The sequence below is a fragment of the Theropithecus gelada genome, chromosome 2 (assembly GCF_003255815.1).
Source record: "Theropithecus gelada isolate Dixy chromosome 2, Tgel_1.0, whole genome shotgun sequence".
Lineage (NCBI taxonomy): Eukaryota > Metazoa > Chordata > Mammalia > Primates > Cercopithecidae > Theropithecus > Theropithecus gelada.
The window spans coordinates 192,209,246-192,226,292 of NC_037669.1; positions in this window are offsets into that span (position 1 = coordinate 192,209,246).

Below are 17,047 nucleotides of genomic sequence, written 5' to 3' on the forward strand. Positions count from 1 at the left end.
TTTTAAAAAATAGTAATTCGGTAGAGATTCTGTAGTCTGATATTTTGTATTTTTGGTTTTGCTTATGATTTGCTGCATTCACCTGGTTTTATGACTCTCATGTCCTGACGGTCTGTGTCCAAGAAGGTAAAGACCTGCCTTAGAAGGCCTTCCACATTCATACGGCAAGAGAAATTAGGGAATCTGCCAAGTTCTTGAGCTCCATGTATCCTTCTTTTCCCAATTGGTTGAAATGAACAACTAATATGCCTCTTAGGAACACATACAATCATCTGAATTCCTGGTTTGACTAAATAAAATATAGAAATTAATCACATTTATTTCAAGATAAAATCCAGTAGTATCACCCGAAATCAAAAGCCACATACGATGAACTTGGTTTCAATGGGTCAAAAGATTTCTAATACGCCTCTGTGATGAGATAGAAATGAAGATGAGAAGCAAACTTAAGTCTGCTGACAAATATAGAAAATGTTTCGCGTCCTGAATGAGTGTGTCCATGTTTTTCTGTTTCCTTCTGGATCCTTTTCAGTGTGATGACTTATTTTTAGGTTGGCATTTTAGCAGGAAGATGAAATGGCTTCAGGAAATAATGTGAGAGGTTAAGAGGATGGGTGAGAAGTGTAAGTCGAGAGCTGTTATACAGGAAAATATGGCCTCACAGTTTTATGTCCAGTGTATCTCTCAGAAAAACTAGATACCCATATTTCTGCTTAATTCCTATTGTTGAACCTTGTAAACTTGCGTAGCTATGCCGTAGTGCATTGTTTGAGAAAGGATTGTTAGAGAAAGTATGGAACTTGAAGACACGTAAGTATAGGAGAGGCAGTGTAACCAAATAATGAAGTGGAAAACAGGCCGTAAAATGGGATTGTGCTACTCTTTCTTTTTCTTTTTCTTTCTTTTTATTTTTTGGGAGACGGAGTCTAGCTCTGTCACCCAGGCTGGAGTGCAGTGGCGCAATCTCAGCTCACTACTACCTCAGCCTCCCCTGGTTCAAGCGATTCTCCTGCCTCAGCCTCCCGAGTAGCTGGGATTACAGAAACTGGCCCCACGCCCAGCCTATTTTTGTATTTTTAGTAGAGACGGGGCTTCACTGTTTTGGTCAGGCTGGTCTCGAACTCCTGACCTCGTCATCCACCCACCTTGGCCTCCCAAAGCGCTGGGATTACAAGCATGAGCCACCGCACCTAGCCATGTGCTATTTTTTCTAAAAGCCTTTAGAGTCATATGGGAGAAGGAGGTATGAACTAGAACAAGCAGCAATTTGGTAATGTTATTCATGTTGAACCCAGGCAACCTACCAAAACTGAATGACATAATCTTCAAAATAGTGTTGAGAAAGAAGCCCTTAGAATATGCATAAATACTCATTTTTTTTCTCACAGGTTGAGAAGTCCAAGCTATTTTAAAACACTTCATATTCTCCTCACTCCTTTATGTGGTGAGTAACCAATGAGGTAGTCAGCTCTGGCTGTGCCTTTAGGGCGGCCACCCAGGAGTGCACCAGAACAAATCAGAGCGATGACCGCCCCCTGTGCTGTTTAGATGCCCCACGCTCGTCTTTGATGCCAATCCTGGCCCCTTCTGACTCCTGATTTTAGGTTGCCCTCGGGTTTCACATCCAACTTCTGGACTGGGTTTGGTATTTGCTCACACTTGGCTGAATCAGGGCTGTCAGTCAAGATTTCAACTCATATTCATCCTTTAAAATCTTTCCACTACAAGGCCGGGCACAGTGGCTCACGCCTGTAATCTCAGCACTTTGGGCGGCCAAGGCAGGAGATTACCTGAGGTCAGGAGTTCAAGACCAGCCTGGCCAACACGGTGAAACCCCATCTCTACTAAAAATACAAAAATCAGCCGGGCTTGGTGTAATGTAATCCCAGCTACTCAGGAGGCTGAGGCAAGAGAATCACTTGAACCCGGGAGGTGGAGGTTGCAGTGAGCCGAGATCGCACCATTGCACTCCGGCCTGGGCAACAAGAGCAAAACTCCCTCTCATAAAATAAATAAAATAAAATAAAATAAATAAAATAAAATAAAATCTTTCCACTACAGGCTGCATCAGCGACTCTTTCTGGACTCCATTCCCAGCCTAGCTCCTGCCTATGTAGATGCAGCCTCAGCCAGAAGTCCTTGCCATGGTGAAAGGGAAGTCCAGCAACAGTTCTTTTTTGTTGTTTTTTGTTTGTTTGTTTGTTTGTTTGAGACAGAGTCTTGCTCTGTTGTCCAGGCTAGAGTGCAGTGGCGCAATCTCGGCTCACTGCAACCCCCGCCTCCTGGGTTCAAGCAATTCTCCTGCCTCAGTCTCCCGAGTAGCTGGGATTACAGGCACGTGCCACCACACCCAGCTTTGCATTTTTAGTTGAGACAGGGTTTCACCATGTTGACCAGGATGGTCTTGATCTCTTGACCTCATGCTCCACCTGCCTCGGCCTCCCCAAGTTTGGGATTATAGGCGTGAGCCACCGCGCCCAGTCGCAAGAGTTCTAACTCTCATTTTGTAAGGATGGAGAAGTGCGCACAGTAGGACGTTTCCTTCCTTGCCCGCACTGCCTCCACTATGTGGAGCTGGTCCTGTACACTGATCTGTCATTCACTGAATGCACCCTTCCTGCACAGACACTAAAGAGGTCCTTTCCTGTTCTCCACCCTTATTTTTCCCTCCCTCCTGATTTTTCTTTCTTTCAAAAGCCCTTGCTGGACTCTTCCTATGAGCCAAAACCTATGTTAGGTGCTAGAATCATAAAGATACTGTCCCTGCCTTCTATAAACTCATATTCTAGTGGCTTCCGTCTTGAAGAAATAGGACCAGTCAAGCACCACATATTCATAGACTTGTTCAACATTTTGGGGGTTTTGCCTTTGTTTAACATGGAGAGGAATATGAGTTCATTTGCTATTTGTTTCATACTGGCTACTTAATTAATTAAAGGCATTTAGGAAGAGCTTTGAGGAGAAAGTGTATCTTTAAGGAGCTGTTAACTTTACCAGCCCAACCCAAAGTCTCCAGCAAAACTTTTTATTCCCATACTGTAAGTTTATTAATTTCAAAAATTTAACTTAAAGCATGATTTAAAATAATTATAGGCTCACAGAAACTTTCAAAAATAGAGTCTATACACTACAGGGGCGGTGGCTCATGCCTGTAATCCCAGCACTTTGGGAGGCCGAGGCGGGTGGATTACTTGAGGTCAGGGGTTCGAGATCAGCCTGGCCAATATGGTGAAACCCCGTCTCGAATACAAAAAAATTAGCCAGCCATGGTGGCATATGCCTGTAATCCCAGCTACTTGGGAGGCTGAGGCAAGAGAACCACCTGAACCTGGGAGGCGGGGGTGCAGTGAGCCAAGATCACACCACTGCACCTCAGCCTGGGAGACAGAGCGAGACTCTGTCTCAAAAAAAGAAAAAAATAGAGTATAGTCTCTTGAACCCAACTTTCCCAAGGGTGACATCTTGTATGATTGCAGTACAATATCAAAACCGACACTGACATTGGTACAACAGTAGTAAGTATACAACAGACCCTGTTTCACCAGTTTTTACATGAACTCATTTGTGTGTACACATGTGTATGTGTAGTTCTATGCAACTTGCAATTTAACCCTGCATATAGATTTTGTAACCATCACAACGATCAAGATACAAAACTATTCCATCACCAAAAAGGAACTCCCTTTTCTTTAGAATCACACCTCCCTAACCCATCCCGTTCCCTGACAACCACTAATCTACTCTCCGTCTCTATAGTTTTGTCATTTGAGGGTGTTATGTAAATGAAATCATATAGGATATAACTTTTTGAGATCACCTTTTATCACTACACACAATATCCTTATGATCCTTTCAAGTTGCATGTAGGAGGAGTTTGTTCCTTGTCATTGCTGAGTAGTATGCCATTGTAGGGGCATACCAGCGTCTGTTCAACCATTTACCCACTGAAGGACATTTATGTTGTTTCCAGTTTTATGTTAATACAGATAAAGTTGCTATCAATGCCAATGTACGGTTTTTATGTGAATGTGTTAATTTCTCTAAGATAAATGCCCAAGACTGTAATTGTTCAGTATAATAAGTGCATGTTTATTTTGATAAGAAATAACCTGTTAGATAGGTTTTTTTGTTTTGTTTTGTTTTTTGAGATGGAGTCTTGCTCTGTCGCTCAGGCTTCAGTGCAATGGCATGATCTCGGCTCACTGCAACCTCTGCTTCCTGGGTTCAAGTGATTCTCCAGTCTCAGCCTCCCGAGTAGCTGGGATTACAGGTGCACACCACTACGCCCAGGTAATTTTTGCATTTTTTATTAGAGATGGGGTTTTGCCATGTTGGGCAGGCTGGTCTCAAACTCCTGACCTCGGGTGATCTGCCTGCCTCAGCCTCTCAAAATGCTGGGATTACAGGCATGACCCACGGTGCCTGGTCTTTTTTTAATTTTTGAGACAGGGTCTCACTCTGTTGCCCAAGCTGGAGTGCAGTGACTCAATCATGGCTCACTGTAGCCTCAACCTCCCAGGTTCAAGTGATCCTCCCACCTCAGCCTCCTGAGTAATTGGGACTACAGGAACGTGCCATTGCACTCGGCTAATTTTTTATTTTTTGTAGAGACAGGTCTTACTATGTTGCCCAGGCTGGTCTCAAACTCCTGGGCTCAAGAGATCCTTCCTCCTGCCTTGGCCTCCCAAAGTGCCAGGAGATAGTCTTTAAAAACAGCTTTATAGAAATAAAATTGACATGCAATAAACTGCATGTATTTAAATTGTATATTATAAGTCTTGGCAAAAGTATATGCCCTGAAACCATTACCACAATAAAGATAACAAACCCATTATTCTTTCCTCCCCGAAAGTTTTCTTATGACCCCTTGTAATCTATTCTTCCTGCCCTTGCCTGCCCCCCACAACCCATCCCAAGGCAACACTGATCTGCTTTCTGTCACTATCGGTTAGTTTGCAGTTTCTAGAATTTGATATAAATGAGAGTTTGTTCTTTGGTGGGGGCAGGATCTAGCTTCTTTCACTAGCGTAATTATTTTTGTATTCACCCATGTTGTCATGTGTATCAGTAACTAATTCATTTTTATGGCTGAGTGGTATTCCGTTATATTCATGTTCCACGATTTGCTGATCCATTTATCTGTTGATGAACACTTGGGTTGTTTACAGTTTGGGGCCGTTGCCAAAAAAAGAGCTGCTATGAACATGCCCAGTGGATGTCCTCAGAAGTAGCCCAACTCCCTGCAGCCTGAGGCAAAGACAGAGAAAGAGAGAACAAGAAAGAAGGAGGGGCTCTGGCTTCTGCCAGAGAAAGGTCCAGATTGTGCCAGAACAGAAGCACCAGCAACAGCACCTTCATTTGTATGGTACTTTGAAGTTCACAAAAAATTTTCACCTTCATTGTCTTCCATAACTTATGTAACATCCTTCCCTGGCAATTGGGACAGGTATTACTATCACCAATTGACAGATAAGAAAACTGGTGTTCAGACCTGCTGAAGTGACTTGGCTATATAAGCACCGACTTCACGTAAGCTCCGAAGTCTACGGGCATTATTAATCTTTCTTACTGTCCTATGACCGCTTCCATTCCGGTGTCTAGGAAAACAGCTCAGCTTCTCCACCTCAAGAAATCGTGGCACACACACAAACCTGATTGACTCTCCAGAGTTCTTTAATGTACCTGAGTCCCTTTGTTAAATTGTTTAAGGAAAAATAAAAGATATTTGCTACTACTACCAGTTTCCCCTGGAGTACAAAAGACCCTGTGCTAGGGGTTGGGAGGATTCAGTAGTCTTTTTCTTATGAGTATACCGGCATTTATAAGCAGGAAGTCCACTGATCTATTATGATGATCCTGAGACACCTCCTCATTCTAAGAACCAAATGGTGCTCTGTGGAGTGGGAACATACAATATCTGAAATGAAATGATTATGATTTTATGTGATTGACAGCAGATGAGACATTGTAAAATAAAAGAATCAATGCACTTGAAAACATAGTAATATAAACTTTCCAAACCAAAGCACAGAGAGGAAAAAAAAAATAAACCAAGGCTTAGTGACCTATTAGACACTATCAAGCTGTTTAATATACTTGTAATTAGAGTTCTAGAAGGGAGAGCAGAAAAAGTATTGAAGAAATAATAGCCAAATGTATTTCAAATTTGATGAAAACTATAAACTCACAAATCTGAGAACTCGACAAGCCATGAGACATAATAAAGACAAATAAAACTACATCAAGCCATATCCTAATTAAATTGCAGAAAACCAGTGAAAAAGAAAAAAATCTTATAAGACATATTATACAGTGGCTCACGCCTGTAATCCCAGAACTTTGGGAGGCCAAAGCAGACAGATCACCTGAGGTCAGGAGTTCGGACCAGCCTGGTCAACACAGTGAAACCCCATCTCTACTAAAAATACAAAAATTAGCTGGGTGTGGTGGTGGGCACCCGTAACCCCAGCTACTCGGGAGGCTGGGGCAGGAGAATTGTTTGAACCCAGGAGGCACAGGTTGCAGTGAGCTGAGATCGCGTCACTGCACTGTAGCCTGAGCAACAAAGCAACATTCTGTCTCATACTGTCTCAAAAAAAAAAAAAAAAGACATATATACAAAGGCACAAAGATTTTTTAAAATATTGATGACTTCTCCTCAGAAATAATGCAAGGCAGAAGGCAATGGAAAGGCATTTCTAAATTGCTGAAAGAAAACAAAAAATGGCGAACCTAGAATCCTAAAGCCTGTGGAAAAAATATCTCTTAAAAACAAAGGTAAAATAAAGACATTTTCAGATTTTAAAAAGCTGAGAGAAGTAACTGCCAGCAGATTTTTCACTATAATAAATGTTAAAAAGAATATCTTCAGGCTGAAGGAAAAAGAACCAGACAGAATCTCAGGCTTATCTAAGGAACGAAGAGTTCTGAAAATGGTAGATATGTGGGTAAATACAAAAGATTTTTTTCTGATTTTTAATTTATTTAAATTAAAATGACCTGTTCTAAGCAAAGCTAATAATGATGTATTGTGGATTTTGCAATAAATAGGAATCTAAAATGTACAGCATTGATATGAAGGACCCAAGAAGGAAAATGGAAATATACTGATATAAAGTTTTTATACTATACTTGAGGTGCTAATATTATTTGAAAGTGGGTTGTGGTAAGTTAAAAATACATATTACAAGCCCTATAGCAACCATTAAATCATAAAACAGATTATAGCTAGTAAGGCAATAGTGGAGATAAAATAGAATCCTAAGAAATAATCGCTTATGCTAAAAGAGATCAGGAAAAGAAGAGGTAAAGGAACAAAGAACAGATGAGTCAAATAGAAAAAAAAAGTAGTAAGATTGTAGAGTTTCACCTAACTATATTATAGTATAGTATATTAATTGATTTAATTATATTAACTATAATCAGTGTAATTATATTAAATGTAATTAGTCATAACATCCTGATTAAAAGGCAGATATTATCATAGTGGACAAAAAGGCAACATTCAACTAAATACTTTCTACACAAAAAGGAGTTTAAATATATGAAGACAACTTGGTTAAAAGTAAAAAGGTGGAAAGAGATACATCACACACTGACTATTAGAAAGCCAGAGTGGCAATATTACTATCAGATAAAATAGATTTCAGGACCAAGAGTATTACAATAATAAAGATGGATATTTCATAATGTAGACAAGTTAATTCAGCAAGATGTAACAATTCTAGATGGATGTGCAGTTAATAACAAAGCTCTAAAACACAGGAAATGAAAGCTAACATAGTACAAAGGAAAATTAGAGGAATTCACATATAGTTAGAATTTTCCACAAAGTCCTACTTCAAAAATTGATAGGCAAAGTAAATAGAAAAACAATAGCAATAGAAAACATGAACAAGTTACAAAAATCAAGTTATAGACAACATGAAGAATACTATCACCCAATTGTACTCATGACATTTTCTAGAACAATATTTCCCAAAACAGCAGAATACACATTCCTTTAAAGCACACATTGAACATTCACCATCTCTGATCACAACAAAATTAAAATAGAAATTAATAACTGAAGATATCTGGAAATCCTCAACCATTTGGAGTTTAACAACGTAACTACTAAATAACCCATTGGTAACAGAAGAAATAACTAGGGAGACTTAACAAATGTTTGAACTGAGTGGTATGAGCCTACAGTTTACTAGAGAAACCTCTAATTACCTACCTTCCTTAATCAGCCGAGGGATCAGAGAAGGCTATTTTCTCTCTTAATTTGTTCACTAGCCCCTTTCATGTACCCTTATCCCCAGGATAAAACAGAGGAGCAGTATTACTTGGGTCCTTAACACCTAGTAGTAAGAATTACTATGTATCAGGCAGTGAGCCTGCACCAGGTACAGTGCTAATTGCTTTACTGACATTATCTCATCCAATCCTCACAACAATCCACCGAGATGGGAGCTCTTGTTATACAATTTGCAGGTAAGGAAATGGAAGTGCAGAGAGGTTGATTTGTTCAGATCTCAAAACTAGTAGCATGGTGCCAACATTCCAGTCCAAGCAGGATGACCCCAGAGCCCACACGTTTGACACCACTCCATACCAGCACCACGAAGGGCATCGCGTGATTCTAGGGGGAAGAAGGAGTGCTATTTATCTTTCATATACTAGGTTTTGGCTACAGAATGGCCTCTTATTAAATCATATCTTTAGTTACTTTCCAAAAACCATGACTGCCTCTTTCTGGTTTGAAAAAGAAGCTTGGAAAAGTCTCTGCTATGCTTACTTACTATAAGATCTCAAGGACTGGTAAAAATGAGTCATCTGCAACTTGAAAAGCAGTGTGCTTGGAACTAGAAGCCACAGATTATCAGCTCTGTGGCCTCAGGCAAGTCACTTCTCTGGGCCTCAATTTCTTCATGTGTAAACCAGGGAAAACAATAACTAACGATAAGGAATTTGTACGAAAACATAAGTGGAAGTGGTTTGTAATCTGAAAAATAATATATAAATTTGAGGGAACTTTTTATGTTTACTGAGGGAGGATCATTTAAAAATGGATTTGATATTACTCATATTAATTTAAAATGTAGGCAGCAAGATCTGATCATTCATTGTGTTTATTGTGAATGACGACTTACATAACACTCTCACTTCTGAATAAGAATTTTGGTGTAAAGCTTTATTTTCTTTGAGGATAAAGTTTTAAAAGACTAGAGGGTACTTGAGCTTCCAGCCTTTGCCCTGCTTATACAGAGTGATGGCAACAGAGGATACTTCATAAAAATAAACCTTTAGAAGTTTGTACATGTACCGTGACACTAGGCATCAACATTTCTTAAATGTATACCTCTTAATCCAGCAATTTCACTTTCAAGAATTTGTCTTATGGGTAAACATTTGTTTATCTAGCATGGTTTTTCATAAGGGAAAACTGGAAGCAGCCAATTTAATAAGTATGGCCATTTGATAAAACACTCTATTGATAATAAAAAACTATTCTGTAAAAGATTGGTTTCTTACTTACCTGAGAAATTATTAATTTGGGGAAAATAAGTACTAAAAAGCAACATTTTAAAAGGAGGCTACAAAAATAGAATTACCATCAGCAATTGACCCAGCAATTTCACTTCTGGGTGTATATCTGAAAGAATTGAAGGTAGGGTCTTGAGGAGATAATTTGTCCACCCATGTTTATAGCAACCAACAAGTAAAAACAACCCAAACGTCCATCAATGCATGAATGGATGAACAAAATGAGGTACATACATAAAATGGAATTTAATTCAGCCTTATAAAGGAAGGAAATTCTGACACATGCTACCACATGGTTGGACCTTGAGAACATTATGCTAAGTGAAATAAGCCAGCTACAAAAAAGACAAATACTGTATTAGTCCACTTGCAGGAGGTATTTAGAGTAGTAACATTCCTAGAGATGCAAGGTAGAAAGACGATCACTAGCAGTGGGGAGAGGGAGGAATGCAGAGCCGTTGTTTAATGTGTGTGCAGTTTCAGTTTTGCAAGATGAAAGAGTTCTGGGATTGGTTGCACAACAATGTGAATGTACATAACACCACTGAACCGTACACGTAAAGATGGGTAAGGCCGGGTGCGGTGGCTCATGCCTGTAATCTCAGCACTTTGGGAGGCCAACGTGGGTGGATCACGAGGTCAGGAGTTCAAGACTAGCCTGGCCAAGATGGTGAAACCCCATCTCTACTAAAAGTACAAAAATTAGCTGGGCACAGTGGCAGGCACCTGTAATCCCAACTACTCAGGAGGCTGAGGCAGGAGAATCTCTTGAACTCAGGGGGCGGAGGTTGCAATGAGCTGAGATGGCGCCAGTGCAGCACTCCAGCCAGGGTGACAGTGAGACTCCATCTCAAAAAAAAAAAGATGGGTAAGATGGTACATTTTGTATCTATTTTACTACAATTTAAATTTTTTTAATTTAAAAAGATAATGAAGAATTAATGAGGCAGATAGGAAGGAGTGTTTTAGGCCCCCCAAAAAATGATGTTAAAAAATGTGACATCACAGAAGAGCATGGTACATCCTGGGAACTGGATATGAGCTTTTATGGCTGGATGTGCCAGACAAGATTGGCACTTTATCTGGAGAAGCAGTGTTGAGTTGATTTGCTTAAGGTCACTCATCAAGTTGTGGGCAGAACACCGACAGGATCACTCAGACCTGATTCCCAGCTTGAAAGGTGTATGTTTACACAGACATGTGATGTATGTTTAATAATCATCATAAATGGGAAACATCTAAATAAAACACCGGTATCACAATATTTAACATTTGATCCGTTAACTGAATTGTAACATACATCTTCCAGGGGGTAAATATCCCTCGTATAGATCCTTAATCTTCTGTCATTATCATGCACCAAGCCTTTTTGAAGCTGTAAAATAAATGTAAATTCCTTAAAAAAGGGAGACTACAAAATAACATGTATGATACTATTTTTGTAAGAAACATATATATATATGCATGGAAAATACTAGACATATCTACAGCAAATGTTAGTTGGCTGTTATCTTTGGGTTGTGTGAGTTTGGTTAATTTGTTTTTTCTTAGTGCTTTTCTGTTTTCTAATGTTTCTTCACTGAGCACATAAACTAGAAGAAAATGTTATTAAAGAAAAAAGGATTCTTAGGTGCACCCCATAAAATGGCAGATCTTTAAAGAATGCTTTGGTAATGGTGTCAATCATTTCTTTTGATTCCAAGAATAATAATCCTCATGTAGGTGAGCTTGAACCTGCAGAAGGAGCTGGGAATGTGAGACAGTGGCTATTAACCAGGAGAGCCCCAGTCCTACCACCTTCCTCCCTCTCTTTTTCTCTTCCTCACTGTGCCATCCATCCCTTTCAGTCTCCTTCTCAATTAGGGTGTCTTTCCAGTAACCCAACACTTGTTTGATGGAATCACTCCCCAGATAGCCTTATGCCAAGGTGTTTAAGCACCCTAGGAGCAGTATGCTGGGAACTGGAAGGTTTCTCATGAATGGGGCCATCTTAGAGACCTAAATTCAGCTTAGAATTCACTGTTTTACAAAATGAGGTCATTTTGCGTCACAGAAAAAAAAAAAAAAAAAAAAAAAAAAAAACCTCATAGACTATTACCAATACTTCTATGCACACAAACCAGAAAACCTAGAAGAAATAGATAAATTCCTGGAAACATGCAACCTCCCAAGATTGAGCTAGGAAGACACTGAAACCCTGAACAGACCATAATAAGATCTGAAACTGAATCAGTAATAAAAAGCCTACCAACCGTAAAAAGCTCTGGACCAGATGGATTCACAGCCGAATTCTACCAGACATATAAAGAAGAGCTGGTACCAATCCTACTGAAACTATTCCAAAAAATTTAGGAGGAGGAACTCCTCCCTAATTCATTCTATGAGGCCAATGTTACTCTGATACCAAAACCTGGCAGGGACACAACAAAAAAAGAAAGCATCAAGTCAATATCCCTGATGAACAGAGATGCAAAAATCATCAACAAAATACTAGCAAACTTAATCCAGCAACACATCAAAAAGCTAATCTACCACAATTAAGTAGGCTTTACTCCTGGGATGCAAAGTTCATTCAACACATGTAAATCAATAAATGTGATTAGAACCCAGAAATAAAGCTACACACCTACAACCATCTGATCTTTGACAAAGTCAGCAAAAACAAGCAATGGGAAAAGGATTCTCTATTCAATAAATGGTGCTAGGGTAACTGGCTAGCCACATGCAGAAGATTGAAACTGGACTCTTTCCTTTCACCATATACAAAAATCAACTCAAGATGGATTAAAGACTTAAGTGTAGGCTGGGCGCGGTGGCTCATGCCTGTAATCCCAGTGCTTTGGGAGGCCGAGGCAGGTGGATCATGAGGTCAGGAGATCGAGATCATCCTGGCTAGCACGGTAAAGTGTAGGCTGGGCGCGGTGGCTCATGCCTGTAATCCCAGCACTTTGGGAGGCCGAGGCAGGTGGATCACGAGATCAGGAGATCGAGATCATCCCGGCTAACATGGTGAAACCCCGTCTCTACTAAAAATACAAAAAATTAGCCAGGCGTGGTGGGTGCCTGTAGTCCCCACTACTCAGGAGGCTGAGGCAGGAGAATGGCGTGAACCTGGAAGGCAGAGCTTGCAGTGAGCCGAGATCGCGCTACTGCACTCCAGCCTGGGCAACAAAGCAAGACTCCATCTCAAAAAATATATATATATTTTTACAGAAATAATTTTAAGCAAAAAGAATAAAGCTAGAGGCATTACACTACCTCATCTCAAAATGTACTGTAAAGCTTTAGTAATTTAAACAGCATGGTACTGGCATAAAAACAGACATATTGACCAATGGAAGAGAATAGAGAGCCTGGAAATAACTTCATGTATTTACAGTCAATTGATCTTTGACAAAGTTGCCAAGAAGACAGTGTGGAAAGCACAGTCTCCTCAATAAATGGTGTTGGGAAAAGTGGATATTGACATACAGAAGAAAGAAATTGCACCCCTGTCTCATACAATATGTAAAAACCAAATCAGAATGGATTGAACTGAAGAGCTGAAACTGGTAAAACTACTAGAAGAAAATATGGGGAAAAGCTCTATTATGTTGATCTGAGCAATGACTTTTTTGGATATGACCCCCAAACCATAGGCAGAGTAGAATGGTGGTTGCCAGGGGATATGGTGTGTGTAGGGAAAAAGGGGTAACATTGACCAAAGGATACAAAGTCACATTTAGACAGGATGAACAAGTATTTTACAACACAGTGACTATAGTTAATAATAACATTGTGGGCCGGGCGATGGCTCACGCCTGTAATCCCAGCACTTTAGGAGGCTGAGGCAGGTGCATCACAAGGTCAGAAGTTCAAGACCAGCCTTACCAACATGGTGAAACCCTGTCTCTACCAAAAATACAAAAATTAGCCGGGAGTGGTGGCATGTGCCAGTAATCCCAGCCACTTGGGAGGCTGAGGCAGGAGAATTGCTTGAACCCAGGAGGTGGAGGTTGCAGTGAGCCGAGATTGTACCACTGCACTCCAGCCTGGGTGACAGAGCAAGACTCTGTCTCAAAAAAATAAAAAAAAAAAAAACGTTGTGTAGACTTGAAAATTGCTAAAAGAGTAGATTTTAAATGTTCTTGCCATCAAAAAATGATAAATATGTGAGGTTATGGATACTTTAATTAGCTGAAAGTAATTATTTCATAACTTGTAGAGCTATCAGGATATTACATTGTGAACTATAAATATACATAACTTATATTTGCCAATTATACCTCAATAATCCTAAAAAATAAAATAAAGGAGAAAAAAGTCACATTATGTTTCAAACGCTTATCCACATTGTTTAACGTAGCTCTGTGTCATCGTTTGTCAGTAATGTGACATTCCATTGTGCAAATATATATAATTTTTAAAATATTTTTTAAATGGGGTCATTTTGGTGAAGCCCAGGAGGAAGCAACAAAAAGGGAGGGAGAAACGTCAAATGATACGAGAACTTAAGGGGGGAAAGGGAAGGAAGAGAAAGATGAAGGCTAAACCCTTGTATAGGAAGACATAGTCAATGCCTCAGCAGGGACTTCAGTGAGACGCTGAATATGGCTTCTGATGGTAAAGGTCATGACACTATCACATGTAAATAGAGAGACAGACTCCTCATTTCAGAAGACAAAGAAATCGAGAATCCTAAATCTGTAATAGCAGGAAGAACTGTCACTGTAACTAGCTTTCCTCTGAGTTTCCCAGGCCTCATTGCTGCCTTTCATTCTCCTCTTCCCAGCCTGGAAACTTATTTCCACCCTTCTTCCTTTGACTACTTTATCATACCTTCAGGGCTCAGTCCAGGGCTTACTCTCTTATTGCCCATCAAGTTAGCCTTAAATTATCTGTGTCTATTGACCTCCGTCACTTAACTGTAAGTTTCTTGAAGGCAAGAGCTGCACCATATTCATCTTTGTGTTCATTTGTGAATAGATGGTATTAAATATTGCTTGAACTGAACTAAACTGATTGAAGAATTGAGCCTTTCTTGTTCTTAAGGTTTTCACATTTCCTACTTGAAAGCAAGCAATTTTTTTTTTTTTTTTTTTTTGAAGAGTTTCGCTCTTGTTGCCCAGCTGGAGTGCAGTGGTGCGACAAGCTATCTTTTCATTGATAACGGAGCTTGGTGCATTGACCAATCTCTAGAGCCTCTGGAGACCCAGGCTCCCTCTACAGCTACCGAGGACATTATCCATCAGCATTCTCCTCAATAGCATCCTATATGGACCCATTGGACAGGAGGGATTTCCTGGGGGCAGAGGGAATAACGCAGTAATGCTGCTGCTAACACTCGCTCTGGACTGGCTAAAAGAGTTTGTTATTCCTGTAACAAAATCTCTGATCTAATCACATCCCTAGAAAAGCTATCTTTTACATTAAAGAAGACTGGAGTCAAGGATTTTAAAGTGCCAGGCACGGTGGCTCACGCCTGTAATCCCAGCACTTTGGGAGGCTGAGGTGGGTGGATCTCCTGAGGTCAGGAGTCCGAGACCAGCCTGGCCAAAATGGCGAAACATTAGCCGGGCGCGGTGGTGGGCACCTGTAGTCCCAGCTAGCGGAGAGGCTGAGGCAGGAGAATTGCTTGGACCCAGGAGGCGGAGGTTGCAGTAAGCCAAGATCGCTCCCACTGCACTCCAGCCTGGGTGACAGAGTGAGACTCCAACTCAAAAAATAAAAAATAAATTAAAAAAAAGAATTTTAAAGCAATCTCCTCAAGAATGGTGATTTCTGGAGTAAAAACTTTCTCTGAATACGAGTTTCCCTTGCTCACTCCCGCACCAGCCTTCTCTACAGGTTATGCAGAGAATTCATAAGGCACTCAGTGAGACTCTGTGCTCAGAGCCCAGTTGCAAAACACAGTACAGTTTTGCTGACCATGCCAAATACTTTGGCTTTGGAGAATAGATCTATTAACCCCTAGCAATCTGGTTGTGTTCCTTAAGCAATCCTAGCCTAAAAAAAAAGACATGTGAATAGCCTGACCTCAGAGTCAGGCTGGCCTCAGCTTGCTCTCAACCTGATCTGAACTTCCTGGCACTTGGGACCAGAACAGTAGCAGTCACACCTGAGTTTCCAGTATAAGGTCACAATGCAAAGAAGAGAATCAAAAACACTGGTCCAAGAAGATCTTCCAAATCCCTTCCAAAATAAAGTGGTTAGATCAGAAATTTATGTTTGAGTTTTTATTCTCTCCTGATTTGTTCACAATTAACTTGCAAAGCTGTGTTAATAGACAGCTTCATGAACAGAGATCCCAGAGGTTAGAGACCAATAAGAATTGTACAGTATTGCATCATTTCCTTGGGAAATTCTTCAAATTAAGCCACTAGCTGCATTCTTTTCTGGCTCAATTTAGAGTCACCAAACCATAGAACAAGAATGATTCACCAAAGAAACTTTTTCTTTTCCTTTTCTGGTGCTTCATTTAACTGCTTTATGCCTCGGAGTAAAGCTATTATAATGGCATTATCCTTCTAATGAGGAACAGTGCAATGCTTTCCTGATGGTAATACCCAGAATTATGCAGTGTTTAAAAGCCACCATGACTTTAGGGAATACAAAGATATTTATTGCTGAGGTGCTCTCTTCATCCACTCCTTCACGTTTAACCAAGGAACCTCAAGAAATTGGAAGTTGTTTGCCTGCTACAGACAATAAATAAAGACTGAAGATTTGAATCTTTAAGTCCCAAGGCTTCAGCTTTGCGATTTCCTTCTCAGACAAATTTTCCTAGAGAAATATAATTTGTTTTAGTTCCTGGCTCACAGTAGATGTATAATACATATTAGTTGAGTGAATGACCTGATGACTAAGGCTTTTATTAAAGTAGCAGACTAAACAGTTTTTCTGTCTGTTTTTAGGGACTTTTTCTTGTCTGTGGAAGTAAGTGATGACCACCTGAATGAGAGCAGAGGCTATTTATACAGAGCTTGCTATCGCGAGGGAGTGAGCCATCGTCACTTGCATTTGGCAGAGGCTCAAAGGCAGGCAGGGGAGTAGGAAAGCTTTATAATTAGAAGAAGAAAAGGAGATCCTCAGGTATGGAGAAGCTGGAGGCAAGATAACTAGAAGCAGGGCATTTTGTATGATTGATTTGGGGAGAATATTTGGCTTTCTCTGATTGGTCTTGAGTTGAAAGACGGCAAAAATTAGTGAAGTTGGCAGTCATTGACCAAGTTCTGATTATTTTAGGCCAATTGCTGCAGTGGTTGCTGTCTGATTTCCTGGGTTGCTTGCTGCAGAGGTTACGGATCAGAGAGTTCTGTTGTCATATATGGTCTGGTGTGTATTCAATCTTTCATCATATATAGCAATTTCTTGAATTACTTTCTCATCCCAATCCCTCTTGACATTTCAAAATGTAGTGGCATGCAAAGTGACTTACCAACTTGTTAAAATCCACTCGGTTTTTTTTTTTTTTTCTGAGACAGAGTCTCGCTCTGTCACCCAGGCTGAAGTGCAGTGGCATGATCTCAGCTCACTG